The sequence below is a fragment of the Aotus nancymaae genome, unplaced genomic scaffold (assembly GCF_030222135.1).
Source record: "Aotus nancymaae isolate 86718 unplaced genomic scaffold, 86718_ANA_hifiasm-v0.15.2.pri h1tg000048l, whole genome shotgun sequence".
NCBI classification, from domain to species: Eukaryota; Metazoa; Chordata; class Mammalia; order Primates; family Aotidae; genus Aotus; species Aotus nancymaae.
Window position 1 is genome coordinate 14,038,846 of NW_026988462.1, and position 17,810 is coordinate 14,056,655.

At 32.9% G+C, this 17,810-nt stretch overlaps 1 long non-coding RNA gene across 1 annotated transcript in view; it reads left to right on the forward strand.

Moving 5' to 3' along the window:
* The window catches only part of LOC135268966 (uncharacterized), a 49,377-nt gene that overhangs the window by 20,903 nt on the left and 10,664 nt on the right, over window positions 1–17,810 (forward strand). The window contains exon 2 of the long non-coding RNA XR_010337297.1: window positions 1,490–1,547. This is a non-coding gene — a long non-coding RNA (uncharacterized LOC135268966). The remainder of the gene's footprint in view (window positions 1–1,489; window positions 1,548–17,810) is intronic.

Here is a 17,810-nt window from a genome sequence, read left to right on the forward strand (position 1 = left end):
TTTATGTCATAATTTTAAGTCCAGATTAACACAAATGCTCTTATTAAATTATTTATTTATTTATTTTTAATTGATAAACAATCATGTATATTTACAGGGTCAAATGGGATGTTTTGATCTACATACACATTTGATCTATGTAGAAAGATTTAATCAAGCTAATTACATATCCATTACCTCAGCAACTTATTTTTTGTGGTCAGAACCTTAGAAATCTATCATTTTAGTAATTTTGAAATATATAACAAGTTATTACTATATTTATCATGCAGAGGAATAAATTATTAAAACATTTTCTTCCAGTCTAACTGAAACCTTATACTCTTTTAATTATACTTTCTTTTTAAGACATTTAAAAATATATATATATTATCTGCTTAGTAATATTTATATAAAAAATGTTCAAATTACTTCAAAAATCATGAAGAATACCCATAGTTTTATAGTGAGAATTCTGTTGGAAAATAATAATAAATAGATCAAAATCAGCTCAATTTTAGTTAAATATTATTCAATACAACTGTGTTACCATAACCTTATAACAATAGAAAATTGCTAAAATAAATTTTAAAAATTAACAATATTAATATTGAAATGCAATATAATATGAAACTATCAGAAATATTTCATATAAATTTATGCATATAAATTCAAAAATATTTAAAAACACATGTGCCACTTTGAAAGGTTATATATAAACTTTTATATGTGTGTTTATATGTGTGCATATATGTGTGTATATTCATTTACTATTTACATAGTATTCATCTACTATATGAATAGATATAAAGAGACTGATGTGTTGTTTTTATCTTTAAAATCTAAATCATGGATATTTGAAAAAGTTAAAATAAGAATCTTTTATTTTTTCATTTATATGTTTCTATGGGAAGGTAAAGAATTTTCATAATTTATTGGTTCATATTTTCTGTGTCTTCTTTTCTGCACATGCCACGGCAAGAAAGGAAAATTCAGAATTTTTATCTACTATCTATTATGTTGAGTTCAAGAAAATATCCCAAAGTACTCATGCATGCATCAAAATATAATCACCTAAACTGTGTGTGTGTGTGTGTGTGTGTGTGTGTGTGTGTGTGTGAGAGAGTGTGTTGTCATTATCCCTATGAGTCTTCATATGCCATGCACTATGGTTTGGGATAGACTTGAACTGAAACATGACATTGGTTAAGGAAGGGGCTTTACTGAGAGAAAAACTCACAAATTGATGATCAGTAGAAAAAAGGAGTCAGGACAAAATTTTTCCTATTCTCTTATCATTCCTTATCTTCGAGCCAGAGTAGAGGTAGACTTGCAGTTTGGATCTTTATTTGAATTCAGGGGCCACCCCTCACCCATGTCATCCCATACATTCCATAGTGTTTATAGCACAAGCCAGGAAACGGTTTTGCTAAGAGGTGTAAAAAATTAAACTGCCTGATACCTAGCAGTCTAACTACAGGGTGCCAATTGTTTAAATGTCTGCAAACAGGAGCTGCTCTGTACCTGGAGATTTGGAGCAACATTGGGATCTTGGAGCTCTACTGAGGGTGAGTCGCATAAATGATGTGGGGTTAACCAAAAATCCCATTCAAGATTATCTCAGGTGCAGTTTCTCCTGGGAGGAGGGGGCATTCCCTTACTACTGATAGCTTATTTTCCAGGCAACTTAGAGTGAGCACTTTGGGTCATGTTAGACAATTTCATTTATTGAACTACTCTGAATTCTCTGCCACTGTCAATCAAATTCTATATTTTAATGACATAAAAAATGAACAATTTTTGTTTCCACTTTATTTTCCTTTTAGAGCCTGACCTAGTTAAATGGTGACTGCTACTAATGTCAGTCAAAGTTACCAGATTTTTGATAAGGCTAGTGGGTCATACTATTCCATTTAGAGTTTACTCTGCCTGGTGTATGCGATTTTTTCAATGACATTGTAAAGAGGTTTTTTAACCCTAAGAAATTAGAGATCAAATAAAATTCTAGTTGTCAGTAAAAATTGTATATTGAAAAGTGTCATGGCTGAAAATAGCTTGGATGCCTAGAAGTATCTTTTTGGAATTACAAGATGTCCAAAAGTTCTGATTTAGTTATACTGAAATAATTCAAACAGTTGGTCATATCTCTCATGCAACAATTTTTTTTGTAAGGGATTTCACAAATGTTTTACCTTTATAGTACCTAAGACATATTTGTTCTTAATGTTTATTAATTTTTATCAAAGAACATTGAATTAGAGAAATTTGTAATTGTAGTTTAAACAAATTCAGAGACATTTAGTAATTTACTCATAGCCCAGATAGTTAAAAAGAAACTAGGCTTTTGTATTCCAATTTTGTTTCAACCTTAATACTAACTCTCTGACCTATAATTTTGACTTGCAAGAATAACCATCCAGGGTCAATCCTTTATTTGCTATTTCATTCTTTGGTCCTTTCACCACTACTCTAACTTCAATTTGTTATTTTCCCTGTCCGTTTAATTCTGATGTTTCATTATAATTATTTCCACGGTGGACATATGTATGTGTCTTTCATGTTTATGGTGATATCTGCCATTCTATAGTTACCTTCATTTGTTTTATTTGAAGCCTTCCGAGGAACTAGACCTCCACACATAAAGCCCTTCTGAAAAATCTGTCAATATACATCTTACACTATTTACCTAGTTATTGGCAGTTAATAGAGGCTGGCCAAACATAATGTCCATGCACATATAGGATTTTATCAAGGATAAGGGGAACAATGAAGAAAATGGAGCCCTCACATAGGGATAGGCATGAATGTAGGGAAAAACGACTCTTTCTCATACTTTTAGAGTTTTAAGGAGCTTATACATCTGGATTTAGTGTATATGGTCTCTACCAGGTGTTTAAGATCCTCCAAAAATGCAAATAGATGGAAAAAATGATAAATTTTAATTGTAATTTTGATTTATCTGAAGAAGATAAAACACTGCACCTTAAATCTCCATTAAATTAGTAAGACTTAAGTCCTGTCTATTGAAGTTGTACTTTCATGCTTTGATTATCATACTCTGTGGAACTTCTAACACTACATCCTTGCACAGAGCTTTGATTTTAAGATTCTAAAGACGGCTAGCTGAAGGTAAGTTATCTTGGGGGATAGGTGGAGGGAACTACAACCCAATTACCTCCAGGGTCTTTCAACTCATTTCAATGTTGTTAGCATCCATATCCAAAGTCATTAAAATTCTACAGCAGAATAGAGCCAGTTGGTGAGCATTTACATTGTGTTTCCTCAATAAAAATAATAGAAATGGTGGGGAAAAAATGAAACAAATCTAGAAGAGCTCTGAAAAACAGAAAAGCACTTTAAAAAATAATTGGGTTACCCGTGATCATGCCTTTGTACTCCAGCCTGGGGGACAGAGCTCTGTCTCAAAAATAAATAAATAAAAATTGTATAAAATTTTGAAACTCTGTGAAGTGCAGAATAGAGCAATCATAATAGAATAAGTAATAACCAAGGACGGCAAATCAGAGCTGTCGCAAAGGTAAAATCATTCTTCACCCTGAGACTCGAGTGCCTTACTGCAAATGATCAATAATTACAGGAAATGTGGTTGAGGAACAGGCTAGTCCTCGAAGTAATTATTTAAAGCAAAAGCTTCAGTTCATTTGGGCTATACATAGTGACATTGCCAAAAATATTAATTAGAGATTGGGTTAGTTTCTTTGAGTTTAAATTAATGATTAAACATTCTCTAAGCAAAATAATGATGTGCCAGGAAAATCAGAATTTAATAAAAGTTTAAAAATAGGCAGAACTCATAGTAAGAGTAACTGTGAAATACAGTACAGATCTATATATATTTTTAAATCCCAAAAGTAATGGATGTTTCTACAGAAATGTTGAATAATTGAAAATATTTTTAAACTTTCAGGTTGATACTTACAGGTTTGTGCATTACCTACCTCCTAATTGCACAGTTTATTTACATAAAAGCCAATCTGACAAAGTTATTTGCCCTATAATTTAAGCCCTACTTTAAGAAAATGATTTGTACACACAAAAACATGCACATTTAGTGAAGAAACTTATGACAGTCATTTATTATAATTGCTATAATTTGATTTATGGTAAGAAGATAAAACAAGATCCGTCACTTTTTAATGTTAAAAAACTCAAAAAGGAATTTTAAAAGGAAAATATATTGGAATGATAATAACATGAACGACCTAAACAGCTGGTACTGAGAGAGGGAGAGTGTGACTGAGGCTGCAGTGAATGTAAGAATAGTTTTGAAATGTGAAATTTGGATTCTTGGAGAGATTTTTAAATAGTAGGAAAATAAAAAGGTTTAAAAAATTGCAAACAAAATAAACATAAGTAGTTAGAATAGATGAATACCATGTAGGCTTTAGAAAAAAATAGTACTTTGAAAGTGAAATTGGAACAGCCTTAGAAATATAAAACCACATCAATGCAACAAATACTAAAACAGAAGTTCTGAGCGAAAAAAGCACAAGAAGCTCTTAAATACGGAAGACAAATCCTGAAAAGGTAATAGTCAAATAACAGAATATTTTTAAAAAGAGCAGAGAAAACTAAAAATATATTATTCCTTTAATTTTGGAAGAAAAAATTAATCTTATGATTGAATTTGGCATTTTTCTGAATAAGAATGATGAAAAAAGGTGACACCTTAAAATATACTTTTGTAAATTTCTGAGTTTTACAATGAAGAAAGTAAAGCTTAAATTGTCTTACAATTATCGAAACTGTAATTTATGAGCGTTGTCTTTATAATGATATAAAACTTCACTTTAACAAGTGAAAGAACACACTGTCTTTAACATTGATATAATTATAATTTTATTACGTAGACAAACTAGCATTCAGATTTATGAGTACATTAGTAAAAAGACTAGGTTAAAATCATTTTAACTAAAATTAAAATCTCACTGAAACAAGTGTGACTTGATCCTCCCGTCATTACTTGTTATTGCAAGTCAGCTGTTGATGTTTCTACTAGGTATGAATACAGTGATCCAGGTCAACAGGGAAACAAATTGTCGAGTTTTAGAAGTCATCATGTCAGAATGCAATCCTGCATGGTGATTTGTACACAGGCACTTAAAAGATATAGCAAGAAGTTACGCAAGTGACTTAAACTCACATGTCCTTAGACCAAAGCAAGACATGATGCCCTCCAGGTCACCAAATGTCAAGATTGTCAATCATGGCATCCAGCATAAAGTCCTCAAATCTATGGCTAAAACATGGGCCAAATCTAACTTCTATGGATCTGGAATGTGTGAGCTATGAGGAATTATCTGTCCTTCACCCATACAATTAACAGTGGCAAATATAAGAAAGGATAATGTTTTTTAAAACTCCCATGCTTTGTGATTCTAAATGTGTGATATTCTGAAAAAGACAGAGACAGTAAAAAAATGAGTGGCTTCCCAAAGTTTGAAGTAAATTTGAGGTAAATAAGTAGAGGACACAAGATTTTTAGGGAGGAAAACTACTCTTTAAGATACTGCAATGATGGATACATGGCATCATGCATTTGTCAAAACTCGTAGAACTATACAATGTGGTGAATGAATCCTATTCTATGGATTTTACTTAATAATAATAGACTTTAAAGATAATATTGGTTTATTAATTGTAACAAATCTACCATACAAATACAAGATGTTAATAATAGGTGAAACTATGTATATGGAAGGATGCATATGAAAACTATACTTTGGCTTAATTAGTCTGTTAACCTATTCGTTAAATATAATTGATTCATTGAAAAATATATCATTATTGATAAAATGGAAAAAAAAATAACAAGTTGGGAGGAGATACATAAGAGACCCTGGTCTACTGAATTTCTACTATATCTGAAGATAAAAATTTTCATGATTTTATGCCTCGAGGTCAGGAATGGACCCTGTTAGTCTCAATCTCTAGAAGTAGGTACTCAAATCCATTACAGTCTGTAAGCTCTGGCTCTCATCTCTGGACCTTCTGAAAGTTCTTCTTTATTAAAGTTCTTTGTAAAGTACTTTGTAAAGTACCTTCTTAACTGAACATTAGGAAATATGACTTTTGGTCGTTGAACACCTTCCTCAGTCTCTTTTTTGTCCCAAGGGTCATTTTAATTCTGAAAAAGACAGGCACATTTTGTTCTATGTTGGTGATTATTTTGCAATGCAATTATGTCAAAAGCAAGGAAGGGTGTTTTTCTTTTCGATTTTATTCCTCTCAATGATGTGTTGTGCTAATTGCCACATTTTCAGGATTCATTATAATTGTTTGTTTGTTTGTTTTGTAGCCATGTTCATAGGTTCCTCTCTCTCTCTCTCTCTTTTTTTCTTTTCTTTTTTTTTTGCTCGTAGCCTGCAAGGATGACCTTGTCTCTCTCTCTCTCTCTCTCTCTCTCTCTCTCTCTCTCTCTGTGTGTATGTGTGTGTCTCTCTCTCCGACTCACTCTTTCTCTCCCTTGTCTCTACTTAAAGGAAAGTAATTTAAGCCTAGCAGGCTTCTGTGAATCACAAAACACTTAGCAAATTTGCTTTGAGTCTTCAGTTCAATTAAAGGACTTTACTTGGTAATGATTTAACCTCTTTTCTTGGTTTCTAGTTATGGATGTGACAGCCATGCCCCAAGATTTTATCTTAGCTGCAAGCTGAGTTTTAATCTGCCTTGTTGATGAAATACTTTGCTAATTGGATGACTGTTTGGGATTGAGAAGCAATAATTTATTCATGCCATACAAATTACTAAATTTGTGAAGTACTTCTATTTCTTTCCATTTCTAATTTCAAATTAGCCAACTATTTAACAATTTTATCTCTATCTTGTAATACCTTTTCAAACACAGACAAAAGCAGCCAAACCACAATAGTAGAATTCAGTTTTTAAATCTCTTATCTGAGTACTACATAATTTACTTCCTTATAGTGAAGTCAAGTGTCCTCTTATAATAATTTTTTTCCCAACAAATTTCTCATCTGAAAGTGACTCGTATTTTATGATTTTTTTCTTATAGATGCATTCTGATTCTAGGTAGCAATTTTTATATTATTCAGAAGGAAATTGATGATGCTACATACTCAAATATTTGACAGCTTAAAACAATAATATATAATTTACAGCTAGTAGTTATGACCCTGTAGGGCTGATTGAGGGAAATGGGGCAATATTCATTGTAGACATTCATAGCTCCACGTCGGTATTATAGGAACTGTCATAAACATTGCTGGTTGCTATGACAGAAGAAAACAGAGGCTTCTGGATAACATAATACCAGCATTCACTTGGCAGCCATGTGAAATTTCTGCTCACATCTTATTGAATAGAACACATCATATGGGCCTTCTGAACAAAAATATGCTAGAAAGAACTATCTGTTTGGAAGTAGAAGAGTCAGCAGGACTACATAATTAATGTGAGAAGCATTAATGATAATCACTTAATCATAATTGTCTTTTAAGAGTAAGCAAAAAATGCAAAACATGTTAATTATGTAGACTGCAAAGTAATAAAATATATACTATAGAAACAGAAAATAAAATTCTAAAAGAACATACATAGAATAAAAGAAAACTTGTAACTAAGACTTCAAAATTTGTTATAGTATATTATCATTAATGATATATCTGTGTAGTTTTATACAACTCTTTAGAATTGAATTATTTTAAAAAGAGAAATATGCTTAACATACAATCTTAAATTATATATCCAAAATTGAATTAGCATGTAATGATAAAACATAAGACAAAATAGAGGGACACATTTGTGAATAAAAATAATAAGATTTTTAATTTGAAATCCCAGAAACAGTCAAGAAGAAATTAATATCAATGTGAATGTGTGTACATTTGTACACATAAATGAACTGTTATATTTATTACATATTAATAGATATAAGATATAGACATAAGAAAAAATTTTAAATTTTAAATGGTAAAAAACTAAAGTAGAATTCTCCTGTTCGATTCCTTCTCCGTGAAGCTATTGGAAAGAGAGACAGGTCTTGACAGCTTAAATACCATGATTTACTCCATATTTGACCCAGATTAAAATCCTGAGATGTGACGCTAGCCTGTGTGAACTCTGCTGCCTCCTCTGGCCTTCCTTCTTACTGCTTTTCCCTGCCCTTTTCTCTTGCTCCATTAACTCCATCAACTCTCCAGTTGTGCTCTTCTGGAAATATTTTTTCATCACAGAGACTTTGCAGCTACTTTTCCCCTAAATACCATTTTAATCCAGCACTATTTTCTTTTCAACACTAATTTTCAGATTGTCAGAAAATGTATCACATACTCCCTTTGCAAAACAACAACAACAAAAACTCTATTACTAATTTCCTTACCCTGAGTTTTGTCTTTACTGTACTGTCAACTTCTGATATCTCATGCATTTATTGGCTTATTTGTTTATTTTCTCAATTCATTTGAATGCTAAGTTTATTAATTCTAATACTTAAGAATAATTCTCACAGCCAGAACCATACTACATAAATAAGCACCTGGTTAATATTGGAGCTCAAAAATATGTTGCAGAAAGTAGAATTAATGAAGCTATCTCCTTGTCTTCCTTTTCTTCCTTCCTCTATTCAGCTCTTCCAGCCTGCTTGCCTTTCTTTCTTCTTTTCTTACTTTCATTATCAATTACTATTTAAAATTACTATTAAAATTCTTTTTAAAAATAACTATATAAAAATATCTCTACTAATGCCTTGAATTAACTGAGGTTATTTTCTGGTTGCTAATAATAAGTCTTCTGTGAAATCAAGGTAACAATGTTGATAGAGTTTTATTCTGAGAGCAAGTGAGATTACATAGAAGAGATACTATGAGGGAAAAAGGTTTTCACATGCTGCACAGGCATTATTATACATATCAGTAAATGTTTATTGATTATACTTGTTTTTGTGTTAAATCCTACACTTGACCTGTAATCTAAGCTTTAAAAATTATCACTGGGCTGTTAAGAAATCTAAGCAAATTCATGAAATCATATAGGTCTATAAAATTTGGGGGACTTATGTATGTGCATACACACACACAAACTGACATTAGAATTACTGGTAGTAATCCTTTTATATTAAATAACTAAAAGTGAATTATTCTGGACATTTAAACTATAGGGGCATACATAAAGTAAAATAAATACATTAAAAAAATACTTCACATGCTCTTTAATTTAAACATATTTTAAAGCTAGAATGCTCAGACTACCTGACTGGGACCTCTTCCAATTAAGATTGCTGCAATATTGCAGGCTCTTTGGTGTTTATGATGAAGCCTGTGTCATAAACTGGTACAATCTTAATCTACTTAATCTATCAAATTTTAACATACAATCTTACAGTACTCTTCTGTATGGCACGAATTTTGAGATGTGTGCTGCTTATTGCTCACCAAATATCCACTACCTGCCTCTGCAATATTAAAAATTTTATATTTTACGTGTAATGACAAATTTTCCAGATAAACTGCTAAATTTCACAAGTTTTTAAGGTCAGAATTGCTGTGAATGACATGCAAAACTTGTTTGGCAATGCTTCCCCTGTAACTCTTTAAAAATGTAAGTGGCCTCATTGACTTAAATTTCTTTTTCCCTTAAACCTTCCCTAATTTTTGCTTGCAACCTTGGCCTGATGCTTGTTAATCCATATGTTGTGAACCCAAGGCCACTAGCTTCACAAAGGATGTCTGAGAAGAAGGATAGGACACAGGCTCTCTAAATCTAATACTATCAAAAATGCTAAAAATGGCTTCGTACTGTCACGCTATACATCTCCTGTTAGATGAGAAATTGTTTTATTCAGAAGCCATCATATTATTCATCCTTAGTTTTGTGGTGTTGGGTTTTCACACACAAACACAGTTTTTATCACTTATTCCTTCTTCTTTAAGTTTGTTTATTAAAGAGAACTAAAATAACAAAACTAAAAAAGTTTGTTTTTAAAGAGAACTAAAAAAGCTAAAGAACTAAAAGAGCTAAAAGAACTCATTTCTGCAAATTACAATTGTATTTCTTCTTTAATCTTTACCTGGTTATACAAAAGTACTTACCATTGATTATATAATCTTTTCTGTAAAGTGCCTCTGCATTATGGAAAGTAAAGTTTCAGTTCAAAATCTGCCCAAAATATAAAATGTCAACCCAAGCCTTATTTAAACACTTACTTATGCATGACAATGTGTTCTCTCATATAAAAAATGTCATTTCTCAAAGTAAAAAGTCAATATAAACTCATTTAACATTATTTTATTAGTGTTAAAAATGTCTTAACACACCAATGTATATGTATTTGTCTGTTCTCGTGCTTCTAATAAGGCATACCTGAGTGTGGATAATTTGTAAAGGAAAGTGGTTTAACTGACTTACACTTCAGCGTGGCTGGGAGACCTCAGGAAACTTACAGTCATGGTGGAAGGGAAAGCACATATGTCCTTCTTCACATGGCAGCAGCAAGAAGTATAGAGTGAAGTGGGAGAAGAGCCCCTTATAAAACTGTCAGATCTCGTGAGAGCTCACTCACTATCACAAGAACAGCATGGAGGTAACCACCCTCAGATTCAGTTACCTCCTACCATGTCCCACCATGACATGTGGGGATTACGAGAACTACAATTTAAGATGAAATGTGGATGGAGACACAGATAAACCAGATCAGTATATATGTTTAACACTAATGTCAAATCTCAAAAACACTAGCTGGAGAGTTTAAGTATTTTGTGTAGTAATGAATACTTGGCCTGCACTCAAATCAATTTACTTTCCAGGAGCACACATTTTTATCACTCATAAAGATTAATGCCAGGCCATGATTAAAATAAAGTGTACAGCCCTGGAAGCTCACAGAATTTGACATACAACTCAGGGACAAGTCAATACTAATCAAGAGACTTAGAAGCATCATATAATGCTAGTGCCAAAAGAAACCTAGCAAACACAGATCAGATATAGAGTAATTTACTGTTATGATTCCATTTGACAGACTACAGTCAACAGAGTAAAGACCATGATGTGATAATCAAATTGTATATTATATATATATATATATATATGTATATAGGTTATATATGTGTACATTTAGGTTATATACATACACATACATATATAATATGTGATATTGTGTGTGTATATATATATGTATGTAACTGAAATTAATACCTTTTAAAAATTATTCTAGAACTTGGCCATCTCAGATAACCTAGAAAGGAAAGGACAGCAAGAAAGAAAGAAAAAAAAAAGAGAGAGAAATAATACTTTAATATATTTGCTTTATTTTCCACAATAAATAAATTAAAGGAATAAAATTATAATATAATGTTAGGCAATATAATTTATATTCTATTTTTCTTATCTAATTTTAACTTACAATTTATAATCTCTAAAAGCAAATAGTCAATAACATGCATAGACATATATATGACCATTAACTTTCTTAAAATGTGCCTTATGTAAATGAATAAATTGTGCACATTGGCTTTCATTTATAATCATCAAAATTATAGAACTGGAAACACTTGTTTCGAAGAGAAAATATCTGAACCAAGTGGAAAATTAAAATGATGCTTCTTTGTTGCCTTGGTGCTAGGATCCAGTCATACAGAGTTTCCTCATCTTAACATCATCTATTTGCTATCGATTCCGTTCCTACAACTGAAAGAAAATAGCACATAGTGCAATGATTGGCACATATTAATATTCCAAAATATACTTACCTGTTTTTTATGTGACAATGTATAAATGACAACAAATACAGGGAAGAGTACACTGAACCTAACGTTACATTTGGAGTATAAATACAATAAATGTACGAATCTTTGGGGAAGGGATTGTGTGGATCACAGAATGCATGCTTGATGAAAATTGTTTACAAACACTGCTTTTTTTTAAAATAAAAACTGGCAGCATATAATTGAGAACGCTTAACTCTTTAAAGAGTTTTAAACTTTAAAGAGTCTTAAACCTGTAGAAAACTCTCCTACAAGTTAGGTTGTGATATATTAAGAAATATATTTAGTTTTTGTCCCTAGGTTCCTGGCACAAACTTCCTAAAACCCTTGGAATTTCCTGAGTAATACGAGTGTCTGTGGTCATTCTTAACTAGCCCCTTTTAATCACACCTGAGATTATATTAATGTAATGAATTAGGTGAGGGCCCCATGATAGCCTTAGGATGAGACTGATCACCAGAAAGACCAAGTGATGAGAGGATTGAAACTTTCAGCCTCATTCACTGACGTCCAGGAAAAGGATGATGTGCAAAATAGCAAAGCTCTATAAAAGTTTTTGAATGATGGTACTTGCTGAGCTTCCAGGTTGTGTAGTACATCCATGTGCTGGAGGGTGGTGCACCCTCCTCTACAGCAACTGAAGGTCTTCTTCTCGGGACCTTTCTGACCTCACTGTATGTACCTCCCCATTTGGCTGTGCATCTGCATCTTTTATCATATCTTTTATAATCAACTAAATGATAAGTAAAGTGTTTTCTTCAGTTCCGTGAGTCATTCTAGCAAATTACAAAAGCTTAGAAGGGAGTTATGGGTGCCTTGGTGAGAACTACAGAAGACCTGGACTTCCAATTGTCATCTGAAGTGGGGAAAGTCTTGTTGAGACTGAAAAAAAAAAAGAGACTGAATCCTTAACTTCTGGGATCTGCTGCTAACTCGAGGTATATAATGTTGGAATTGAAGTGAATTGTGGGACACCACTGGTGTTGGAGAATTGGTTGGTGTGGGAAAAACTCGCATATCTGTTGTCAGAAGTGTTCTGTGTTGAATGCCAATATAGAGGAAAAACAGTTTGATTTTTCCTTTAAATGGCATATCAAATTCCTTCTCTGATATGTACATATCATAATCTGTAAAAATAAATGTATCATGGAAAGGACTGATTGATCATCAGAAAAATGATGAAAAGAAATATATTGACAATTGATACAGAAAAACATAAAGATGAATAAGACATTTAGACATGGAAAGGAAAATATCAAAGATAATACAAAAATGGACTGTCGTCAAACTTGGTTTTCAAAATTAAACACAGAAAACAATAGAGCAATATTAGAAATTTTGACAGAACACAACTGATCTACTAATTTTATCTACGAAAATAGTTATCTAGGATATTAACATCCAATATTATGAATATTTACTACATGTCAAGCACTATAACTGATAATTATATTTTTTAGTATTCCTACAAGTAGCTCAGTGAGTTGTGTCTTTTTCTATTTTAACTGTGAGAATAGAAAAAAAAAAAAGACAAAATGGCTATTCATGAAGAAAATGCAAAGGAAAGAAGAAATACCAATGCTTAAAATGTTTATGAAACTTGGCCCAAAGCATCTTAGTTTGGAATTGATGAAGCTGGTATTTGAATCTTGTCCTAACTGAATATAAATGCAGCTTTTACAACCACCGTCAGTTGTAGGCAGAATGTCGTTAAAAGGACTGCAAGTTGTTCTCATAACTGGAAATTTGAAGACTATACTAATCGTATGCTATTAGAAAATATTTAAATATCTAGTACCTCCAAATAAAAGGTAAAGAAAATAATGACTTTTTAAATGAAAATAATGTTCTATTTGTTGGATTATGTTTCCATATAACAAATATAAACATTTATTTATGGTAATGAAAATCTGTAATTTTCTTATATTGCTTCTTAAACACACAAAATGATATGAGGAAGTTTGTTGTACTTCCATGAAGAATTGCAGAGTTCCCACAGATGCATTTTATTACCCCTACTTTACACACAGGGAAAATGAAATGCAGAGAGCATAGGTATCTCTTCCCCACATAATTGTTAAAAGTAGTAGAGTTATCTTTTGAATTCATGCAGTCTAACTCCAGAGCTCAAGCTCCAACCAGACTAAAAAAAAGACAGAAAACAGTAAAACTCAAACACATAGTATTGAAGCATATTCTTTTCAAAGAATGAGTCAATATTAGTAAATAAAAATAGTTATGAAAGTTTTAATTCTCTTATCAAAAATAAAAATATGTGATATTGAAACATAGAAAAAAATCTGGTTATAAAAGTTATACCTAAAATGGATGGAGACAGGTGGATTTAATTTGAGGGCATGACATGCTTTCAGGCTTGTTTCAGCTAGGCTTGTATTAACAGCAATGAAATCAAAGAGATAAAGCAGCAAAAATGAAACTGACAACCAGAGAAGCTATTTCCCGAAATGGTTTTTATGATTTGGGGAAACACTGCCACTGAGTTTCCTGGGCTCTGTCCTCATCACACTTTTTTTGTCCACTGTTCTAGAGAAATATTTATCTGCTAAAAATTAACATGTATCTATTGTTTACTTCCTAATTTGGAGAGTAGATAGATGAATAGAATCCATAGTATATAATTTAGAGAACACACGTGTACTCAGAAGTAGCTGTGTTTCCATGTGCCGTGGGATGCAGCCTTCAAACTGCTCAAAAACCGATGAAGTGATAAGTGTGAAAGAGAACATGCTGTTGTGACTAAAGCATGTTGTTCCATTTAAATGACATGGCCACACATCTATTCTAACACGTCTCTGTCTGGGGAGGAGAGGGAATGGGAGAGGAGAGAGAGACAGACATAGACAGATGTTACATAACCCATCCAACCAGATCTGACTGGAACAGCAGATTTTCCAAGGTTGAAATTTCAATCCGTTTGGAGCTCTCCTATCCTTTTTTATTTTTATTTTTTGAGTCTGGGCTTTCAGTATAACTGTCACTTGAATAATGTACATAGTACCTATTGAGAAATTTATCATTAAAATAAACTCTGGGCCTGATCCTCTGCCCTCTGACTGCAGGAGATGGCAGTCTAGGAAGCTCAAGATCTCTTACTTTTACACTTCACTTTCAATTATTGTCAAATAACATCTCATTGTTTTTCTCCAGTATGTAAATTTATCCCAGCAGCACTTGTAGAATTCCATAATCCTTACAACTACTACTTTGCAAAAAAAAATTTTTTTGTGAATCAAATGCTTGGATTATTGTAACGTCAAAGTATTCCCTTCCTCTGATGTCCCAATAAAAATAAATTGTACTATGACAACATGCCTAGAACTTTTCATACTCCATTTACCATTGATGTGGCCAGCCAGTGGGTGTTCCAGTTCCCAAACTCCATTCTCGAGACTGCTTCCTGAAAACACTCCTAGCAACAATTGTCTTGGATCTGAGTCTCTGAGATGATTTGCCTCCAGAAAGCTTATTGGGTGGTTCCTTGATATTAGAAAATGATAGTCATTGATGCAAGTAGAATTGGACAGAGTGAGAAAACTACAATGCAATTGCAGCAGTCCTGCCTTGAGGCAGCTAGGCTGGGCCTGTATAAATCCCTATTGACCAATTATTACATGTTGGCAACACTGGACAAGGATGAAGTCAGGTGAAGCAGCTCTTTCTTCTTGACTCTCAGATTCAGCTGAGAGTACATTCACCATAACTCCTGAACTTTTGTGAATGAGTGTCTCATTCCTGAAAGTGTGGGAGGTCATGCAGCAGAAGTGTGTAACAATCATATACAAGTAATTTTAAATTCCAGAACTAGTATGATTTCATTTTGGTCCCAAGTAAGAGTTTTCTTCCTGTTTGTTTATTATGTGCATAACTTTATTGGTGGTGTGTGTGTGCATGTGTACAGACGGTCCCTGACATACAATGGTTCTATTTCCAATATTTTTGACTTTACAGTGGAGTAAAAGTGATATACATTCAGTAGAAACTGTCCTTTGAATACCCATACCACAAGTTTGTTTTTCATGATCAGTACAGTATTTAATAAATTTCGTGAGACATGCAACATTTTATTATGAAATAGGCTTTGTGTTAGATGACTTTGCCCAACTCAGGGCTGAGGTAAGTATTCTAAGCATGAGTAAAGTAAGCTAGGCTAAGTATGATGTTCAGTAGGTTAGGTGTATTAAATGCATTTTCAACTTACAATACTTTCAACTTACCAAGATGTAATCCCATGTAAATAGAGTATCTGTGTATGCTTAGGACATGTACATATACATGTACAAAACACAATTCATCTATAGCCATCCCTGTAGTTCAAAGAATATATTCTGATTTCTTTGGGAAGACCTCTCCCTAAATATGAAGAAATATAGACCAAGGAATAAAGGCATGAAGCTAGCAATGCGAATATGGGAAGAACATGACTTGCAGGTAGGGAGTTACTGGGTCCTTGATTGCAGCTTCCATCAGAGACTACAATAAGCTGGCTGCATATCAACTCCACTGGTGTGAAGATGCCTGCCTTCTCTGTAAAGCCTGCCAGGTAAAGCCTTTGTAATTGTCTGTGGTCAGGCCTCAAAAATATCAAATAGATTTTTAACCAGGAGCCAGACTCTTCACTTGATATTTGAGCTTGTATGTTTCTCAATAAGTTTTATTTAATAATGTCAAATCAGCTTCCTTAAACCGTGGCTCATTGCCATTCCCTGAAATGCAACTCGATATTTAATTCCAAAGACATCATATATTCCAGAGAGAATAACACCTATTGCCTGCACTTTGAAACCAATTTCAATAATGTATTGAGTTTTCTATTCCCCAGCTGAAGAAAGCAAAAATGACTGGCAAAAAGAAAAGAAAATAGTTTATAGTATTAAAGAAAGAGCTTAGTCACAAGAATTTTATACACTTTGTGGAGATAGAAGATCTTGGATTTTAGCCACAGAAACTTCGATTTGTTTTTCTAAGAAGCTAAGGGAATGATTTACCACCTGTATGCCCTATGTTTCAGCAGACATGATTAAATTAGTCTGGATTATGTCATCTGCATGTAAGAAGTGACGCTGTGGGTCTGTGAATTCAGGGACCAATGTTTCCCACCCTAAAGTTTCGTTATGAAAGATGTTGGAACAAATACAACTGGGCAAACAAAGAATTGGTGAATTCCACCATTCTCACGTTTGAATCACTACCCATGATCTCTAGTCTGAGTCAAAACATAACAATTACATTAGCTAATGGATATTTATATATTTGTTTGCTGTACAATCTGGGCAAGTATACACTTCTGATTTCCCCTTGCAGCCTCTTTCACCCATTTTCACCATAGTCTTTCTGGAATCACTAATAAATGTAATGTTATGTCACATAATCTAAAAAGGAAACACATGAATGATTTATAAACATCCACAATTTTACTGGCAAAATGTAAACAAATTTATAGTGTTGATTTTTTTTCTTGATTATCCCCAGTATAAAATATTTTGCCTCTATCTCAAATACTTTGCTCATTACACTAGCCCAGGATAATTGTAATATGCTTACTACAATGTCCATATTTTCCCCTGATGGCATAATGGTACCTGTGGAATGAAAAATTGAGTAACTCAGGCCAGGTGCAGTGGCTCACACCTGTAATCCCAGTATTTTGCGAGGCTGAGGCGGGTAAATCGTTTTGAGACCAGGAGTTTGAGAACAGCCTGTGAAACATGGCAAAATCCATCTCTACTAAAAAAAAAAAAAAAAAAAAAAAAAAACTAGCTGGCTATGGTGGTGCATGCCTGTAGTCACAGTTATGCTGGTGGCTGAGGTGGGAGGATAGCTTGAGCCTGGAGAAAGAGGTTGGAGTAAGCCAAGATTGTGCCACTGCACAACTCTAGCTTGGGTGACAGTGCCAGACCTTGTATAAAACTTAAAAAAAGAAAAGAAAAAAGAAAGATTGAATAACTCATTCACAAATGTTTGCTCTAAAAATACAAAACCCTTGGTTATGATCATCCGCATGCCATAAATAATATCTCAAGTTTTTAGTAGTATTGTTATACTTCTAGCTACATATTCATTACTAAT